The following is a 17,749-nucleotide window of genomic DNA, read 5'->3' as shown; positions in this document are numbered from 1 at the left end:
TGATCCAAGCTCTAAAGCAAAAGTAGGTGTATGCCTGGAAACACGAGGAAGTTCTCAAAGGGATGAATCTAACACAACTTTCTAAGAGCACAGCAGGCATTTGGCAAAGTAGTCAGTTCCAGAATTCTGCAAGATGATCTGCTTTTCCCTTATGTTTTTTTCCTATTCTGATAAAACGATTTTGGAAATCACAGCTGAAATTGGTTCCTGCATATTGAGCAAGCTCAGGCAGGAGACAAGATTTTCCTTTGACACAAGCATAACACACATCTTGTGTTTCACAGGAGAGATGCATCTGTTTTGAGATTCTTGAGACTTCTTTTGTGATGTGCAAAATCTTGTGAAGTTTGGTTGGTACTATAAAATCTCAAAATGTCAGTACAAAACAAAATGCCACATCAATGCATTTTTTTATTTATTCAGGTGTATCCTTTACGGGCTGATCTGATCAGTTTGCATTCCTGCTGGGTCACCAGTAATGGGTAGTAAGAACCTGAATTCTTCATGTCATTTTCACTCTGGAGGAGTGCAAAAAGTCCAGCATTTTGCATTCTGTTATGGGAAGCAACCCCTAGAAACTGATTCAGAGGCTATTTTTTTCCTTCTTTTTAAAGAAAATACCAGGTGTTTGAAAAATAACTGTTACTAGCAGGAATTGTTACAACTACAATAAACAAATCTAAGGCTATAATTAAAGTTGAAAAAAAGGATGGGTAAAATAAGGAGATGGAAGGAGGTAGGGGACTAACATTTGGAACACCACAGTTTGCAGAAGAGAAAACTGAAGGGGCTCAACTTGGTGAGATTTATATAATCTGCAGGCAGAACATAAAATTAAAGTGGATCTCTTACTCACCAAATCCTACACAGTTATTGCTCACTGAATGCTGCAATGCTAGAATTGGAAAGCATTACTGAAGTCAGTAGCAGATTGGTTTAAAAGTGGGTGAAATTTTTGACTAAGGACCTCAACCAAAGCTTATGTGCTGAAGAGACAAATGGTTATCCTGTGGGTTAGTATGGTTGGTTAAAAGGTGAGAAATGAGGTAGATAAATGATTGCTTCATGTTGGAACAATGTTAGAAGTAGGTTTCTGCTCGGATTAAGGGGTTCATTATATTAAAAAATATTCTTAAGGAGTGACAGTACTATGGCACTGTAGGAGTTTGTTGATCTTTGGGGATTGGTAAAATCTGAATTTATCGGGTACTTGCAGCAAACTCTTCCAAAGCCATTGCCCAGTTCTTTCACATGTAAGTGTAGTTCAGTTCTGGTGAATGCCAAATGATGCTCATACAGGGGAATATAATGCAAATCTGTCTACATAGTGATAAGCTCTAAATTTGCTCCTGTTACATATATACATACATAAGAAGGGCAGTGGTCAGACAGCTGTTGGGAATTGTTCACAAAGAATTAAATCATTGTTAGGTCATTATGTTCATCAGTGGTGTTTCAAAATCATTAACAGTGTGCATTAATGTAATCATCCCAGCACAGCAAGGGTTTAATAGATACTGAAGAAGTGGATAAGAGGTGTGGAAGATACTCTGTGCTGAGAAACAGAACAATACGGGGAGAGATGATACTGATCTATAAAATCCATAGATCATAAAGAAATGAGTGGAAAGCAAGAGTAGCTGCTTTTCTTAGGATGAGAATTAGGCCATGTGGTGAATTAAACTTACTACCTGATGAAAATTAGAGTAGCTTGTCAAGCAATGTGTAATAAATTGTGGAACCTATTTGCCACAGGATATTGTGGAGCAGAAAGTGTGAGCGAGTTAAAATTGTAATTAGGCAAAGCCAGGTAGGGATAGTTGCATTGAATACTGAACTCTACAGTGAAGTTGGACTACCAGCTCTAAAATGGCTGATAGCCAGGAGTTACTGTGGACACTTTATGTCTAGATATTTGCTGTGTTTTGCATTCTTGACCTGGATCATCTGTCTCTGGCCGCCCTTGACAAAAATGGGACCGTGTTAGACAGCCCTAGACTGCATAAGTTAAAACACCATTTATGTTCTTATTTTATATTGTAAGGTAAGTGTCCTCATGCCATAGTTCTGAAGAAAAGGATTTTCTCGTCTTGATTGGAGATGAAGGCAGAGGGAGTGAGGATTTGGAGAGAAATTAACTGAACTGTTGGAAACGACTGAAAAGGCAAAGCAAGTGTGACAGTCCCCTATGTACTCCATCTCAGCTGTGATTTCCACTGCCTTGCTGCAGCTCACTCTTCTGGTTTTCATCAGGTGCTGGGAGAGACTCTCCCTGCATTTTTTTATGTGAGGTCTTGAATCGATTTATGCACTGTCTTGGGGAACACAGACTTCACCTGCTGGTTTCTCTGCTAGGAAGCTCAAGTACTAATATAAGGTGTCCTTGATTTATAGAATTGTTGCAACTTAGAATGGAGTTGTTGCTGCTGTGAAAAAAAAGAAAAGGAGGAAAGAAAAAAGCTTACTCTACTTGCAACAGATCTAAAGTTAAAGACCTTTAAATTGCTGCAGTTCTCTTTTTAACGCCTGCCTTTTCAGCGTCCTGACTTTTCTTGGTATACTGTGTCTCACATTGATTCTTTCCAATCAATGCGTTCCCTGGAAATGTGTAGGTTTCCCATAGCTCCATAGCTAGTCTCCTTTTCGGAGTTCTTGGAATTTTGAATGTATTGAGTCTTGTTTCAGAGGTTATTTACTTAGCATTGTGATTCTTAGGCTTATCCTTCTTTATGGGATGCAAATACTTTGTTAGGGGAAGTGTTACTTAATGAGTTTGACTCAGTGGCATTCCAGTTTCCTTCTTTCTACATCTTTTTGTGTTTAATATGAGGTCTTTGAAGAGCTCATATTAAACACTGCACATTATCTCCTGTCTGCTGAGTTTCATAAGACTTTCTATAAATTTTTTCTGCTGTTAAACTAGTTTATGTCATCACAAAAGCAGGGTGATGGGGTGGAGCTTGTTACACGATTGAGATTTATTGTTCTGGCTCGATTTGCCTTTTCCCTCTGAGAAATTTTGTTTCGCAGTGTAGTGTTAATGGGACTTTGGTTTGAGGGAAGGATAGAATTAGCAGCATGCTTGATTATTATTTGCCTTTTCCAGCAAACCCGAATGAACTTCCCAATGGAAGGGTGAATTAATAAAAGCAGCAGTGTGTTTAAGAAGTCTAAACTTTTCTGAAGGTCAGTATCTTACCATTTGAGCAAAAGTAGGTTCTTTTAAACTTACATTTTGTGGTAATTTAAATTGTTAGTCAGAAAGCCAGTGTCATCTGGAATGTGGAAATTTGAGGCATTTGGAGTAGATGTTGCATAGAGATGAACCGGGTCTCAGGAGAAAGACCTTTGCAAAGTCTTTGTGTTCTGAAATCATGTTATAAGACTCTTGAGACAGATTTTTTTTTTTTTTTAATCTCTTCCATTTCTGTGTGCTCACACTCCCCAGACAGTGAGTGCTTGAGCAGCAAGCTGGTGGGAGGGTAGCGGGTGATCTTGGAATAAGGTACTGTTACTGTTCATACTGATAGCAGAGTAATATTCATTAGGATTTTCTGTGCATATATTTTGTGCGTTACTGATGGTTAAAATACAGCTTTAATGTAAATAACACACATAGGAGTACATAGAAGTAAGAAGCTGTCCTGAAGTTTTAGTTAGAGAGAATTACACTTTGAAACATTGGATATTATATATCCTATACATGTTATTTTTTTCTGTGATTGTCATAGCAATAGGATTAAAATAAATTTAAGACTGATTCTCCAAGCTGTGCATATTGTTTGTACTTTCAGGAATAGTACATTTTCTACTCCTCTGGAGCAAAAGGAGCATATTTAATTCCAGTAAGACTCATTCTAATAGAGCTGACAGGAAGAAGAAAAGGCTCTCCAGGGGATGAATAGTATATGCATGTTTCTAATCACTTTTTATGTACTTAATGTAATGCATAGTCATCAGGTGTCAGATTTTAGGAAGACTGGACAGCTCTAGGACTGATGTACAACCTTTGTGCTTCTTTGCACATTTAAGGAAAAAGAAAGTGGTTTAAATAATCTTTGTACCACTGGTAAGTAATTGAAGCATGATGGGTGTTCTTGTATTGGCATCATTTTGAACCCTTGACTTTGGGAAATGTAGCCTAGGTTTTGGAAATGAGAGTGAGGGCATTAACTGACAGCAAGTGAAGACTTACTGGGGAACAGACTGCTCAACTCACTTCTTTGTGAGGGAGTGCTGTCTGGGGGCAGTGGTCAAGACTGGCTTCTTCTTTCTTCTTGTTTGTCTGCTAGTGCTTCAGGAGCAGCTCGAGCTTCTAGTGCTGTGTCATATCCAAAAAAAAAGCTGTTGAAGAAAGCCAGAGTAGAAAAAGCCATGTGTGTTAAGACAGCTTCAAGATACTCTGTGGCGTGGCAGCTGTGTCTTTGGCACGGCACCAGCCTTAGTATATTTGTGTTCAACTTAGTGCTTTAGGGTGGCTGCCAGCATTTTCTTGGGAAAATGTGAGTGAGAAAGTGTTCACAGCTTGTATCTGAGAAGAAAAGAAAAAAAGAATTTTAAGAATTTTGTTACATGAGCAAAGTAAACCCTCCACAGTGTTGTGACTTTTGTATGTCAAATTACTGTGGCCTGTTGGCCTGTTATGAATCATGAAGTAGCAAATCTTCTCAAGGAGCAGAAAGCTTGCAAGAGCTCTTGTCCAGCAGTTTCTGACTGCAGGGGCTGTTTCTAGCATCTGCTCTTTACAGCAGTGCTGCTTGCTGGAAGCTTATCTTATCGAAGTTTGGAGTTAGTGAGGTTATCTTGGGCATATCTCTCTGTGTTACCTGGAAAAGTTTGACATTTTTGCATCGCAGCTATTACTGTTAGATAACAGTATGCCTGGGTTATCACTAAATCTCTTCTATTAAGTAGTTGTTAGAGACTCATGTTCACATGTTTTTTTAGTCTGCTGAAGTTTCACTGTGTTATATTCTTCTACTGTTGTAAAATACAATGTGTGATCTTAGTGTTTAAATACTGACATGCAAATTGGGATACAGCATTAAATCACAGTCTAGAAGTGTGCATTATCCAGTACCCTTATGAAAGGCATTAATAATGTTATTCTCCCATTAAATGAGGATATGAAATCACTTTGCTCTGATATTGATGGCAATGAACTGAATAGGTAAAATACATCTTTCAACAGGTGGATCATCTTGTTTCATGGTATTGCTTGTTAGAAGGGCAGAAATGGAAATTACCATTTATTGTGGAAGCACATTTCCACTTCTTTTGCTTGATGTAGCTGTAATTTCTGTTAGGCTCACTGTACAGTGAGAGTGCGGGAGACTTTAAAAGGCATCTGGGCAGTTAAGTTTACTCAGAGTTTCCAAGTACGTTTTTTTTTTTTAACTTTGGTAACTGTGATACTGTGTCCAAGACAGTTTTAAATATAAAGCAAAGGTGAACTTTAAACTACTTTTTAGAATTGTAATGCTAATGAACATTACATTCTTCCTGTCAGCACACTTTCTGTTACACAGTTGAAAGTACTTTCAAGTGTGAAGTTTTCGTTTTAACTGTTATTTGTAGAAGAGCATGAGGGGGGAAAATATCAATGAAATAGCTGAAGAGAAGGTGGGTGATTTTCAAGGGTCTGGTTCTGACTGTGCAGAGTAGTGATTTCTGAATGAGGCACACTTTTTGTTGAAGTAATGAGCTGCTAAGGAATGAGGAGAGATCCTTATGTAAAAATATGATGCATCAAGCTTTTCATTGAAAACAGAATGTGTAATGAGCACAGTCATGATTCTTGGTCTTAAAACTTATTTAAAGTTGTGTTTTTAAATTCAGATGTAAGATATGCTACACAGTCATGTGTGTAATACACAGGTAGGTTTTGATAGATTAGAGAATATCAGTTCAGCTAGCCTAAGAAACAGCCTGGAATTCTGCCTTTTGGCAAATACTTGCCAAATACCTCTGCAACTTTTCACTTGAGTACTATCTTGAGTACTATCTAAAATTTTTGATAAGAAATAACTTCAGATTTGTTTATAACTATGAAAATCAGAGTAAGTGAAGGAAGTGGATGCATCATTGCTTATACTTAATATTTTAAGATAAACAGGTTTGGGTTTGTTTAATAGTTAAATCATTCTTGAATATGGAGCATAAAATTATTTCAATCAATCTTTGTGTCATTAAATAGTACTAACAGTTTGTGATAATTTCTTTGTTAATGGCCAAAGAAATCTCTCACTCTGAGTTTGGTCTGAAAAATTTCTGGCATACATTTCAGAATTTAATTTTGAAGAATTGTCTAAAATAGAATTGCTATGGAATAAACAAATGAAGAAACAAGAACTTAAAGATGTTTTTATGCTTGAGGTTAAGTTTTTTAAATCCACTAAGTTTTCAGCCTTTATCAAATAACTATTGCAGAAATTTGCAGTTGATGCTCATTTATGATTTTGGACACTTAGGGAAAAAGATTCTCTATTCATGGTTTTGAGATGGAAAAGATTTCCTTGGAGAATGCTGCTGATGGTTTACCAGTGTGTAAGTTTCTCTGGGTTTGGGAATAGGGAAGAGAAGGAGAGAGAATGTCTTTCTGAGCACTACATTAGTCTCTGTTCTGTTTTCTTAATTTATGTTTTAGCTCCTAACTAAACCATGCCATCATATGGTCACAACATGACAAAATGGAAAAAGCTTAATTTAGTCTAGAAGATTGCTATTAATGCTTTAGCTGTGCTCATGTTTTCCTCATGCTGCTGTACTAGACATGAACTTAGTGCTTTGTAACTGCATAATTCTACTCTTAAGTGTCTTGCAGTATTTTTTCTCTGTTCAGAATAATTACTGTGTTGATGTTGTTTGATTCTTATAATAATAACATAACTTTCATCTTTTAATAACCATATTAACTGTCTGTCCCTCCCCTCCCCCCAAACTTACTGACAGAACAGAAAGTAATTTTCTGTCAGATGAGGCATTTCTGTGATTGACTTGGGAAGGAAAGGAAGTGAGAGCTTGAATTAGAGGATCATTCAAAAAAAGCAGGAGAATAAAGAATATATGTTGTTTTCTGGTTACACATCATCTGGCTGGGAGGTTAGATGAATCTCAAATGCTAAATCCTTTCTCTTCTTGAGCTTGCAATGCCAAAATACTAAATTGAAAGTATTAATTAAACCAAAGAATATGAAAATAAATCTTAATAGTGAGCTACTTCAGCACCTGATTTTTACCTGTTACTTCAAAGAACATTTAGGTAAACAGTATGAAAAGGAATATAATTTGGTGTCTTACTGTGGTAGATTTTTTTACACTTCATTTATAGCAGTAGTAGTGAAGGGCAGTGCATATTTTCTCTTGCGCAAAGTGGTCTTTAAATTTTTACTAACTTTGAAAAAATGTTTTCTCTATTACAACTCTGGGCATAACTATAAACATTGTAATGAAAGAATACAGTTAATTTTTAATGAAAGAATACAGTTAGGAAAAGTATGCTCCTGATAGCATGTTTAGACTGCACTTATGGATGCTTTACTTGGTTTTGCACTAGTTCGGATGATCACCTTCACATTTTTTACAGACCTGTACTTGGATTTAGGATGAGAATACTGTTGATGACATGCTGATGTTTTAGTTGTTGCCAAGTAGTGTTTATATTGTCAGGAACTTTTCAGCTTCTCACTCCACCCTATCCACAAGGAGGCTGGTGGTCACAAGGAGTTGGGATGGGACACAGCCAGGACAGGTGATGCCAGTTGTCCCAAGGAGTATTCCATACCATATGGCATGATGGTCAGTGTATGTACTAGGGGGAAAGCTGATCAGGGTCTGCTGCTTGGGAACTGGCTGGTCCTCAGACTGTAAGTCGTGAGAAACTGCATTATGCTTAACTTATTTATATATTAATTAATTATGAATATAATTTTTATTATTTTTCTTCCTTTTGTGTCCTATTAATTTATCTTTATTTCAACCCACAAATGTTACTTTTTTTTTTCCCCCAGCTCTTTTCCCCATTCCACTGTGGATGAAGGAATGAGCGAGTGGCTGTATTATGTTTAGCTACTTGCTGGTTAAATCACAATAGTCCTTTTTTGGCACCCAGTATGGGACATAAGGGTTTGAAACAGTGGAAGATCTGACTGGAGCATGTTGAAACAAATTTGCTGCAATTGTAGAGTTATAGAATAGCTTGGGTTGGAAGGGACTTAATGATAACCTGCTTCCATTCAATCCCCTTACTATGGGCAGGGACACATTCCACTATACTCTAGATTGTATTGCTCAAAACCACATCCAGCCTGGCCTTGAACACTTGCAAGGATGAAGCATCCACAGCTTCTCTGCACAATCTCTTCCAGTGCCTCATCACAGTAAAATATTCTTTCTAATACTTCATTTTCACCTACCATTGGTTTACAGTATTGATTTGTGTGTGTAGAGCTGTGTTGTATATCGACAATACTTGCTTTAAATGTCTAAGCGTATATATATATAAGCATCTGTATGTTGTATAAGAAACAATACTGTGCTGTTGATCATCTCTGGGGGCTGGGTTGGTTTTCATTTTGTTCAATTTTGTAGCGCTGGCTCCCGGTAACATTGTGTTCGTGAGACCGCTGTGGTGCTCATGCTCGCACTGCCGCCATCTCCGAGCTTCGGGAGCCATCTACGGGAACCAGGAATAATTGCACTGTGCCCCTTTCCGCCTCAGACAGTTCTGGCTGCAGGGGACTCCTCCATCTTCCCTCTCTCCTCCAGGCTAATTGCAGTAGCTCTGGAGGAACTTTTAGTATCCTCGGCATGTTCAAACCAGCGTGTTCCTATTGCTGTGTCTCCTGAATGTGTTTCAGGTCGTTCAGGGTGAAACAACTATTTAAGAATATGACACAGACATTTGCCCCCGGGTTTGGGTAGCTATGGGTGGTAGTAGGGTGTGTGGGATGGTACAGCCTGGTACAGTGGTCACCTCTAAATTTTGCAATTTCACCCCAAACATGGGTAGGGAGCAAGTGTTTGTTTTTTTGATGAGCGTGGTGTTTATCTACCTGCTGGATTAAAACACAACACTGATTAACTGCAACTTGGATATAACCTTTGGAATACCACATAGGTGCAGTAGTATTTTTTTGGGAATACATTAACATCATTAATACATTAATTTTTAGGAATGCATTAATCTCTCTTGCTGTAGAGCTTTTCAGATTAATTGTAAACAGGTCTCTGTGTGTCTTCTTTTACATTGCAAAGTGCATGCCTTCATGCTGCTTACTTTTGAGTCATATTCTGTAAATATGCTATATATCTAGTTTTAAAGATCTGCAGAAATGGTTATTTTAACACAAAGCAGAATAAAAGTAAACAGGGCACCTTTTCAGGATTGAAAATACTGCTCTGTATCCAGAATTTTCTGTGCTGAGTTAAAATTATGCAGTAATAGTAATAGGGATTTGTGTGTTTTAAGCATTGATGACCGCAGCTGTAAAAGAAATTACTTTCTGCCTGGCATTTCACTTTTAATGTACTTCATTGTTTCAGTAGTGATCCTCATCTTTCATCCTTTTCTTCTAAGCAGATTGTAACTTCTTTTTTTTATTTGTGCCAGTTTTGATATGTAGGAGGGAGGGATGTGCCTTGGGTGTCTTGAAAAGCTAAGGTTTTTTTAGTTAGAGCACTTCAATTGATTCTTTTAGAGCAGTACCCACTGTAACAGCTATTCTTGTTGGTCATAAAATTCTGTTTTAAATGTTTTGAATAAAACTGGAAGTATTTTCTTAGCATCTTGCTTTTTGAGTCAGCAAACACTGGGCATGTTAAGCTTTTATTATTTCTGAAATTAATATGAAGTGTCTTGAAGCAGAAGTAGTCCAGGTCTTTGACACTGGTATGGAAGACATGCTTTAATAACAAAATAGCAATTAATAATGTTTCCAAGTTTCATTTTGTAGTTTTATGGTTCAGTGCTGCTTTTGTGTGGTAATAAAGTAAGATTTTACAGCTTGAATTGAGAAATATTAATAGCCTCCTTCATGAGTACAGTTGATAAGCTAAATAAGGTGATTAAAAATGATCAAATTTATACTTGGTCTACTAAAGATTGAGCCTTTTGTTATTTATATGTAAGAATATTATGTTACATATTCCAGTCTCAACAAGCCAGCTTTCAAGTATTCTTGCTGGGAAAAAAATGTAGAAAAGGTTCCTCAGAGAAAGTATTTTTGGGAATTAATTATTATAAAGATGCCAGGTTTTGCTTTTTTTGCTCAATATATAATTTAAAAAAAATGTTTACTTGGCCAGATTCTGAAGAGGCAATCCTAGTCCCAGCCCTTGCTCAGAGCAGGGCTAACTTAAGCTAGGTCACCTTGCTTAAGGTCTTGTCTAGTTGAGCTTTGAATACCTCCAAGGTGGCCTGCTCTAGTGCTTTGCCATTCTTTGGGAAAGTTTTTCTCTCTATGTCCATTTGAGATTTCCCAGGTTTCAGCCTGTGTTTCTTGCACTTTCTTATTTCACTTCACAGCACTCAGAATTGGCTTTGTCTCCTGAAGCCATGTTTAGATGGTGGGCAGGGCAACAACTTCCTTCTTTGGTCTGCTCTTCTGTGGGATGAACAATGGTGCTCTCAGTGTCTCCTCCTATGAACATGGGCTGCAGCCTCCAAAACACCTCAGTGGCCTGTCTTCAGTTTGGGGATGTTCTCTCATAATGGGGACCTCTGAAACTGGACACAATACATTAGATATGGCTTTGTGCTATGGGAAGAGAGATAATGACATGTTTTGATTTGCTGACTAGAGTCTTGCTGTTGCAGCCCAGCATGTCCTTAGGCTTTACTGCTGTATGGGGACACTGGGGACACTGGTTTGTCTTAAATTGTTCTACACTGTGAACCCACAGAGCTGCTTTCTGTTCAGCTGCTTCCTAGTCTCAGTGGTTGCAAGGAGGAGTATGGCTTGGCTCTTATTGCTGAGCTCTGTGATGTTCCTTTTGGACAAGGAATTGCTATGGTGGTATATTTTGCCCTGTTCTGTTTTTACAAGCATGTCATCTTCTACGCTCTCCCCCCACCCTCCAAAAAAAAAAAAATTGTTACTTTTTTTTTTAATGAAAAGTTGTGCGTCTATCTTAAACTTTAATGTGGTCATATTAATAAATTTTTGACGTGCTTATGCCAGCACAAGCTGTGCTGATGTGAAGGGAAAAAAATGTAATGTACTTCTTCATTATAGAACATGTATCACATGGAAAGTAAGTACTCTATAATAACCATTACTAGAATGACTTTTTTTGGTCTGGCTACCTAAACTTTTGATTTCTCTAATTTCTGAAGTGGAGTGTGTGGAGACCAGCACAAAAGAGCTCTTCATTTCAAGTGGAAGTAGTATTTTGAGTTTACTTTGCTACAGGTCCAAGAAGCTTAAATCATTCTGTTCATGCACATCTTTCCTTGTTTAGTCTCTTTGGGACATGATCTTCAGCTGTTCTTACTGTGTCGATCAAAGTTTCTGTCCCAGAACTGTTTCTAATCAAGTGCAATAACTTATGTTTGTAGAGAAGCCTGAGAGTGTGACAAATGTGCATAGATGATGTCTCAGAATGTTTCCCCAGCTTTTAACTACTGGGTTTTTTTCAGTGATTTCCTCAGCTAAATGTTTTCTTTACAGTAAGCTTTTGATGAACTTCTTTTGCATGGATCTGTGCAGTGCTTTCTTGAACACGTTAAATTTTAGCAGCCACAGAATAGTGAATAACACCTTCATTTGCTATATGAAACAGCCTTTTCCCAAGTTTGCTCAATTTTTCACCTGCTAACTTAGGGATGGTGAGTAGCCAATCCCTTTTTATTGCCTTAATGTCACTTTCAACTGTAGGGATATGTTAAATACTGTCTTTGGTCTTTTTCATGGTGAAGAAACCTGGTCTTGCTAGTTAGTCTTCAAAAGAAAGGTGTTCTTTATTTTTAATATTCTTAGTTCCTATTGAGTAGAGAAGGGCAGACAGGAGGGAGAGCTTAAGAAAAGCAGATGAGGAAAAGGAGAAAGAAGAAGATGAAGAGAAGATCTCTGTCATTATAGGCGAGAGTACCAGATGACTGAGAAAATGTGATACAGTTACAGTATTATCCAACTTCCTAGCCCTCAAAGAAAGTTAATTACCAGCTTATTAAGCTAAATGTAGTGTGTGGTAAATTACGTGAAAGTTTCAAAATTGCAAGTGTGTGGCCTTTGCATAGGGCCTTTTAGCCTGTCATGTACTTGTGATTTTGGGTAGAAGAGTTGGGTGTCAGAGTGACAACAATCATTTGCAGTTCTGGGAGGTAGGACTTGGCTTGCACAGTTCTGTGAGAATTGGTGACTTGATGTGGGTATGTTCCTACGCAGAATGAAAAAGTTGAGCATTACCATGCCACCTCTCTATGAAGATGATAGACCTATTTCACTATTTGACAGAGGGTGTCACCAATTCCTACTTCTCAGCTGAGAGGTGACTATTGCTTGAGATATCTTATCTCTGCCAGTTCTTGCTTGCCTGCCTGCTCCCATTTTTCTACAGGATGAAGATGTATATTTCCCTATGTACTTTTTAGCTTAATATTGCTTCCTAAATACTGTGGCACAGACTTGATTTCATTATTTCTCAATCAGAATATTAGAGTGTAAACTTTGAAACTCTTGTATTAAATCAAGTAAATAGTCCAATTTTGAGTCATAGCATCATATGATTACTTGGCTCCACTGATGAAATGAAAACCAATTTGAAAATAAGCTTTTCAGAATTGTGGAAATCTCAAAGTGTGCTTGTCTTCAAGCTCCTAATACTAAACTAATTATTGCAGAAGTTTCCCTTTGACTTCCATGATGGGGCTGCTGCACTGCCCTTGGTACACCCCAGCACCTGTGTACGAGCATGCCTTCATTTCCTTCACGTGGCCTGTCCTACCCCAGAACACATTTGGCTTCCTCTCACGTCCCTCTGCATTTGGCAAGCACCAGCCTGTGTTATGGCTGGTTTGGAACTAGGCGAGTGCTTCAATTGACCAGTTGATTGCTCCTGCTGGAGATGGATGACAGCCAAGTTCTGTTTCCTTTTTCCACAATGCAACTGCTAATTTGTATGTCTTGCTTCTACCAGGCAGCTGATTTCTGGGAAACTTAGGGGAAACTTAGGTGTCTTTGAGACCTCTGTTTCTTTGTCAAATTTGGCTAGAATTGGCTTGCGTGATTAGAATTCATTTGTGTGACATGGCTGCTGGACAAACTGCATAATATATAATCATTGTTTTTCTAAGACTAATTGAACTGCATTTAAAAAACTTTTGGACTTGGTCTCTCGAACAAAAATGAATAAACTAGACTTCATGTGAAACAGTTTATCTATTTAATCTTCAAAGTGTTTGCTCCTTCCAAGCACTGAATACAAAAGGAGGGGAGAGAAATTTGGCAAAAGTGCCTGTCTCTGCCTTATGCTCGTTAGTTTAGCAGCTGGAGTGTTTCAGTCTAGGTAAAATGGATACCAGCTTAGACCCTGGGGATTTGAGACATGTATTCTGTCTGACTCCTGTGCTTTGTGAATTCGTAATACACACTGTCGTGAATAGTCATTCCTCTTTGATACCATTCCCCAATTTATATATAATCAAACTTTCTTCAGAGTTGCCTCAGGATCTCAGGCAAATTACCCCTTAGGCTTAGTGAGTCACTCTGTGGGTTTGTTTGTTTGTTTGATTAGGTTTTTTTTTTCCCCTTTGTGTGTATTTTAGCATTTAGAGCAAGTTCAACAGAAGGAAGTGACAAAGGATCAGATACCTAGCTCTGAAATTGTGGGGAGATGCTATGTTTATGTAGTGCTCTAAGATGAATTCTAATTTTTGTACACGATGATATTTGGTGTTAGAATTATCCACTGCAGTTATTCTTTGCTAGGACAACATGCAGCTGTGGTAAAATGTTTTTTAATCCCTTCATGCTTTCAGAAGCAGAAGCTAAACTCTTCATTCAAGACAGGTTGAAAGTGACCGTTTCTTGAAATATCGAGGTAGATAAAATTTCAGCAGGTGCAGGAGGGATTTTATCAGAATTTGTCCAAAATGAAAATGGCTGAGAGGGATGATGTTCTCTTATGATTTATTTTATAGAACATATATGGTTATTGGCAGATAATTATCCTACAGAACAGGAGAGATTAATTTTTGAAGGGGTCTGTTTTCATAGATTCAGCTGAACTTATCTTGATTTATTCAAAATAAGGTCCTAAGCATTATTTTAAAAATTTTATGTCTTCCTAACTCTCATGATGAGGGATCATAACTAGTCCTAAGTCCAAGCAGCTGTATTCTATTCTCCCTGGAAATCAGAATGCAGCAGTTGTGAATTTAACTTCTCTATTTATTCTGATGCATTACTTTTGCCCTCTAGCACATGCCTCAGCTGTCAGAGATCAAGAGCAGGTGTGTACTAAGGTTTTTAGCTCTTAATACTTCAGATGGAAGTAAACTGGAACTTAACTATCTGTAAAATTTGTAAGGAAAACAGAACCTAAAGTAGTTGAGCAGGGGTGGGTGTGTATTAATGAAAGATGGCCGAATTGCTGGTAATTAGAACTTTCAGTTAATCCGCAGTACACTGAACAGATAACAAGAGCATGAGTCTCCTCCTAGAATGTTTTCACATTTGCTAACATATTAGATCCAGTCAAATAACCCTAAAGCAAAAAGAGAAAAAGGAAAAGCATTTTTAAAAAGCAGCTAGTTGTCTGACCAAATGGCTGTCATTAGTTACCTGTTCATGAAAATAAACACATACCTCATGTTGCTCCATTTTTTCTGCATATTTTTTCTGAATTGTGCTGAAAAGACATCAGAGTGCAGAAAAATGAATTGTCTTAGTTGAACTAATGTTAAAAAAAATCGAGGCAAGTTTACTTTTTTTGTTATTTTCTTCTACCTTTGTTCTTCACCTTTATTTCTCCTCTGTCACTATTTTTTTTTCAGTGTCCTTTGCATTTTTGTGTACCAAAGTTTGCAGTTTTCAGTTGGAAATTAAAGAGGAATTTAAAGAGATGGTTTTGGTCAAAGGAAAGTTGGAGTGTGTAAAGGCTGCTCATGGCTGGAGGTGAACATCTCAAGCCTTAGTGCCTGGAAAACACCACTCTATATCCCAAGGCTTGCTCACAAATTACCCCATTTCACCTCACTGATAAAATAGGTGGAGCTATGAATACACTTTAGTTAGTTACGTAAGTTTTCATGATATATTGCCATTTCCCTATAGAAGATGGAGCTGGAGTTGAGTTAATTCAGACCCATTAAAATTTTCAGAATTAGGAGCAGAATGTATGAATTTAATTCATGTCAAGAATACTTGGATATGTGCTATTGTGCAGTTTTGTGTGGTGGGACTCTTCACAGTGAATTTTGTGATTGCAGTTGTTAGCACAGAGATCAGGAATTACGTCTACCCATTAATGAAACTTCAGAGGAGATACAGGTGTATGTGCAGATAGGCAAAATGTATAGCAAAGACTGGTGAACAGCCAGGTGGTGCCTGGTTGAGGAAGAAGTCTGTGAGTACAGAGGGTGTTCTCTGATCAAATTTGTATGGGCAAAGCAACTTTGAGATCAACACTGTGACTCATGGCTATTTGACCAGTCTGCATGAAAGCCAAATTTTTTGTTGTCAAGCCATTAACTTCTCTTAACTTCTCACTAGTAAGCAGAGTAATAGTCTTGCCAAAGTGTAGGCGTTGACTTGAGCTTTCAAAGATTTATGAGTAATATCAAAGAAAAGGGAACAAATTTTGTTTGTGGAGAGAGATGTGAAAATGGTCTCATGAGAAGCATTTTTTAAAATTTTATTTTTGAGCAGACAATGTCTAGATACTTAAATTAGTAAAGACAAAATAAATAGTTGGCCATAAAGGGTAAGCATAGGCTGAATGTACAGCAAGACAGAAGCCCTTGCTGAGTTGTTTAGTTAGGCATTTACAGTTTGTCAGTGGAATATAGAGAGGGGAGAGTGGGGTGCCTTCTATTGAATCTCTTTGTGAATTATATTAAAAGTGTTTTCCTATGTTCAGTGTGAATTAAAGCGCTCTGGTGTCTGACAAATATTTTGGAGGCTTTAAGGTCATGAACAAATTTTGTAGCATGCATAGCTGACTTCATGCCATTAATAAAATAATTGAATAGTGTGGGTCAGAATGGATGTTTAAAGGACATCTAGTCCAGCCCCCCCTGCCATGGGCAGGGACATCTTCAACTAGATCAGGTTGCTCAGAGCCTCATTCATGACCTTGAATGTTTCAGGGATGGGGCATCTACCAACTTCTCAGAGCAACCTGTTCTAGTGTTTCCTCACCCTCATTGTAAAAAAATTGCTTCCTTATATCTAGTTGTAATCCCACCCTCTTTTAGTTTAAAACCATTACCCCTTGTCCCATCACAATAGGACCTGCTTAAGAGCATGTCCCTATCCATTTTATAAGCCCTTTCACATATTGAAAGGCTGCAGTAAGGTTGCCCTTCACTTCTCCATTCTGAACAACCTCAGCTCTCTCAGCCTTTCCTCAGGTGAGGTTCCATCCCACTGATAACTTTTGTGTCCCTTCTCTGGAATTGCTCCAGCAGGTCTACATCCTTCCAGTGCTTGGGTCCCCATAGCTGGACGCAGCACTCCAGATGGGGTCTCAGCAGAGCAGAGGGATACAATCACCTCCTTCAACCTGCTTCATTTGATGCAGCCTGGGATACCATTGGCTTTCTGGGCTCTGAACATATGTTGCCAGCTCATGTCCAGCTTTTCATCCAGCAGCACCCCCAAGTCCTTCTCAGCAGGGCTGCTCTCAATCCCTTCATCCCCCAGCCTATATTGATACAGGGGTTGCTCCAACCCAGGTGCAGGACCATGCACTAGGCTTTGTTGAACTTCATGAGGTTCCCATGGGCTATTTTCTTGAGCTTGTCCCTCTGGATGGCATTCTGTTCCTCATGAGTGTGTGGACTGCAGTGCCCAGTTTGGTGTTACCAGAAGAGAAAAATGGTAAACCAGATGCCAAGATGCTTTTCCTGAGCACACAGAGTGAAGTGCTCTTTGTCTGCCTCCCTGTACGTTTTACTGAGTATCTCTGTAACAGTTCACTGACGCTGTCCTCGTTTTCAGACAGTGTCTGAGAAAAGACTGTTTTCCATCAGATAAGGAAGGTTAAGAAGTGAAAGGGTGCGAATTCTGACTAGGAATTAAAGCAGAGCAATGGAGAAGGCTGGAGTAAGGATTTTCAGAAGTGTAGGTTGCACATTCAGTGCACGTCTCTAAGTTCTTACCAGAATGACAACTACTCAGGCCAAAAAACCTGTTGGTGTTTCAAGCAGGGCATTCAGGGCTCATCTTTCTGATACTTTTAACTAAAATCCAACTGTGCTTAATTCTATTTTGTGAAAGGTAATGTCATCTCACCTTATGGAAGCCCTTGATGGCATGTTTAATTATTTCATGTTGTTCACTTGGATCCTGTGGTCACAATATCCTTACAAAAAAAAGTAGCAAAAAACCCCAAAACAAACAACAAACAAAAAAAAAAAAAAAGAAAAAGAAAAAAAATGTTCTAAGGGTGGCATAATATTGAAGGGCGGTATAACGATGGGCTAACTTCTTGGGCAAGTCCTCTACAAGACTGAATGTAGTAGCTGTTTCTGTCTTCCTGTTAGAGGAAAAGAGAGGAAGCACAAGTTTAGTTCCTCCTAAGAAGA

The 17,749-nt window shown here is 38.2% G+C and overlaps 1 protein-coding gene across 1 annotated transcript in view; it reads left to right on the top strand.

The window, feature by feature from the left end:
- TDRD3 (tudor domain containing 3) overlaps window positions 1-17,749 on the top strand; it is a 95,432-nt gene that overhangs the window by 4,273 nt on the left and 73,410 nt on the right. The window lies entirely within an intron of this gene.

Source organism: Fringilla coelebs (genome assembly GCF_963513975.1).
Source record: "Fringilla coelebs genome assembly, chromosome: 2".
NCBI classification, from domain to species: Eukaryota; Metazoa; Chordata; class Aves; order Passeriformes; family Fringillidae; genus Fringilla; species Fringilla coelebs.
Note: the sequence above shows the minus strand (reverse complement) of the source record. Positions and strands in the feature narration are given on the sequence as shown.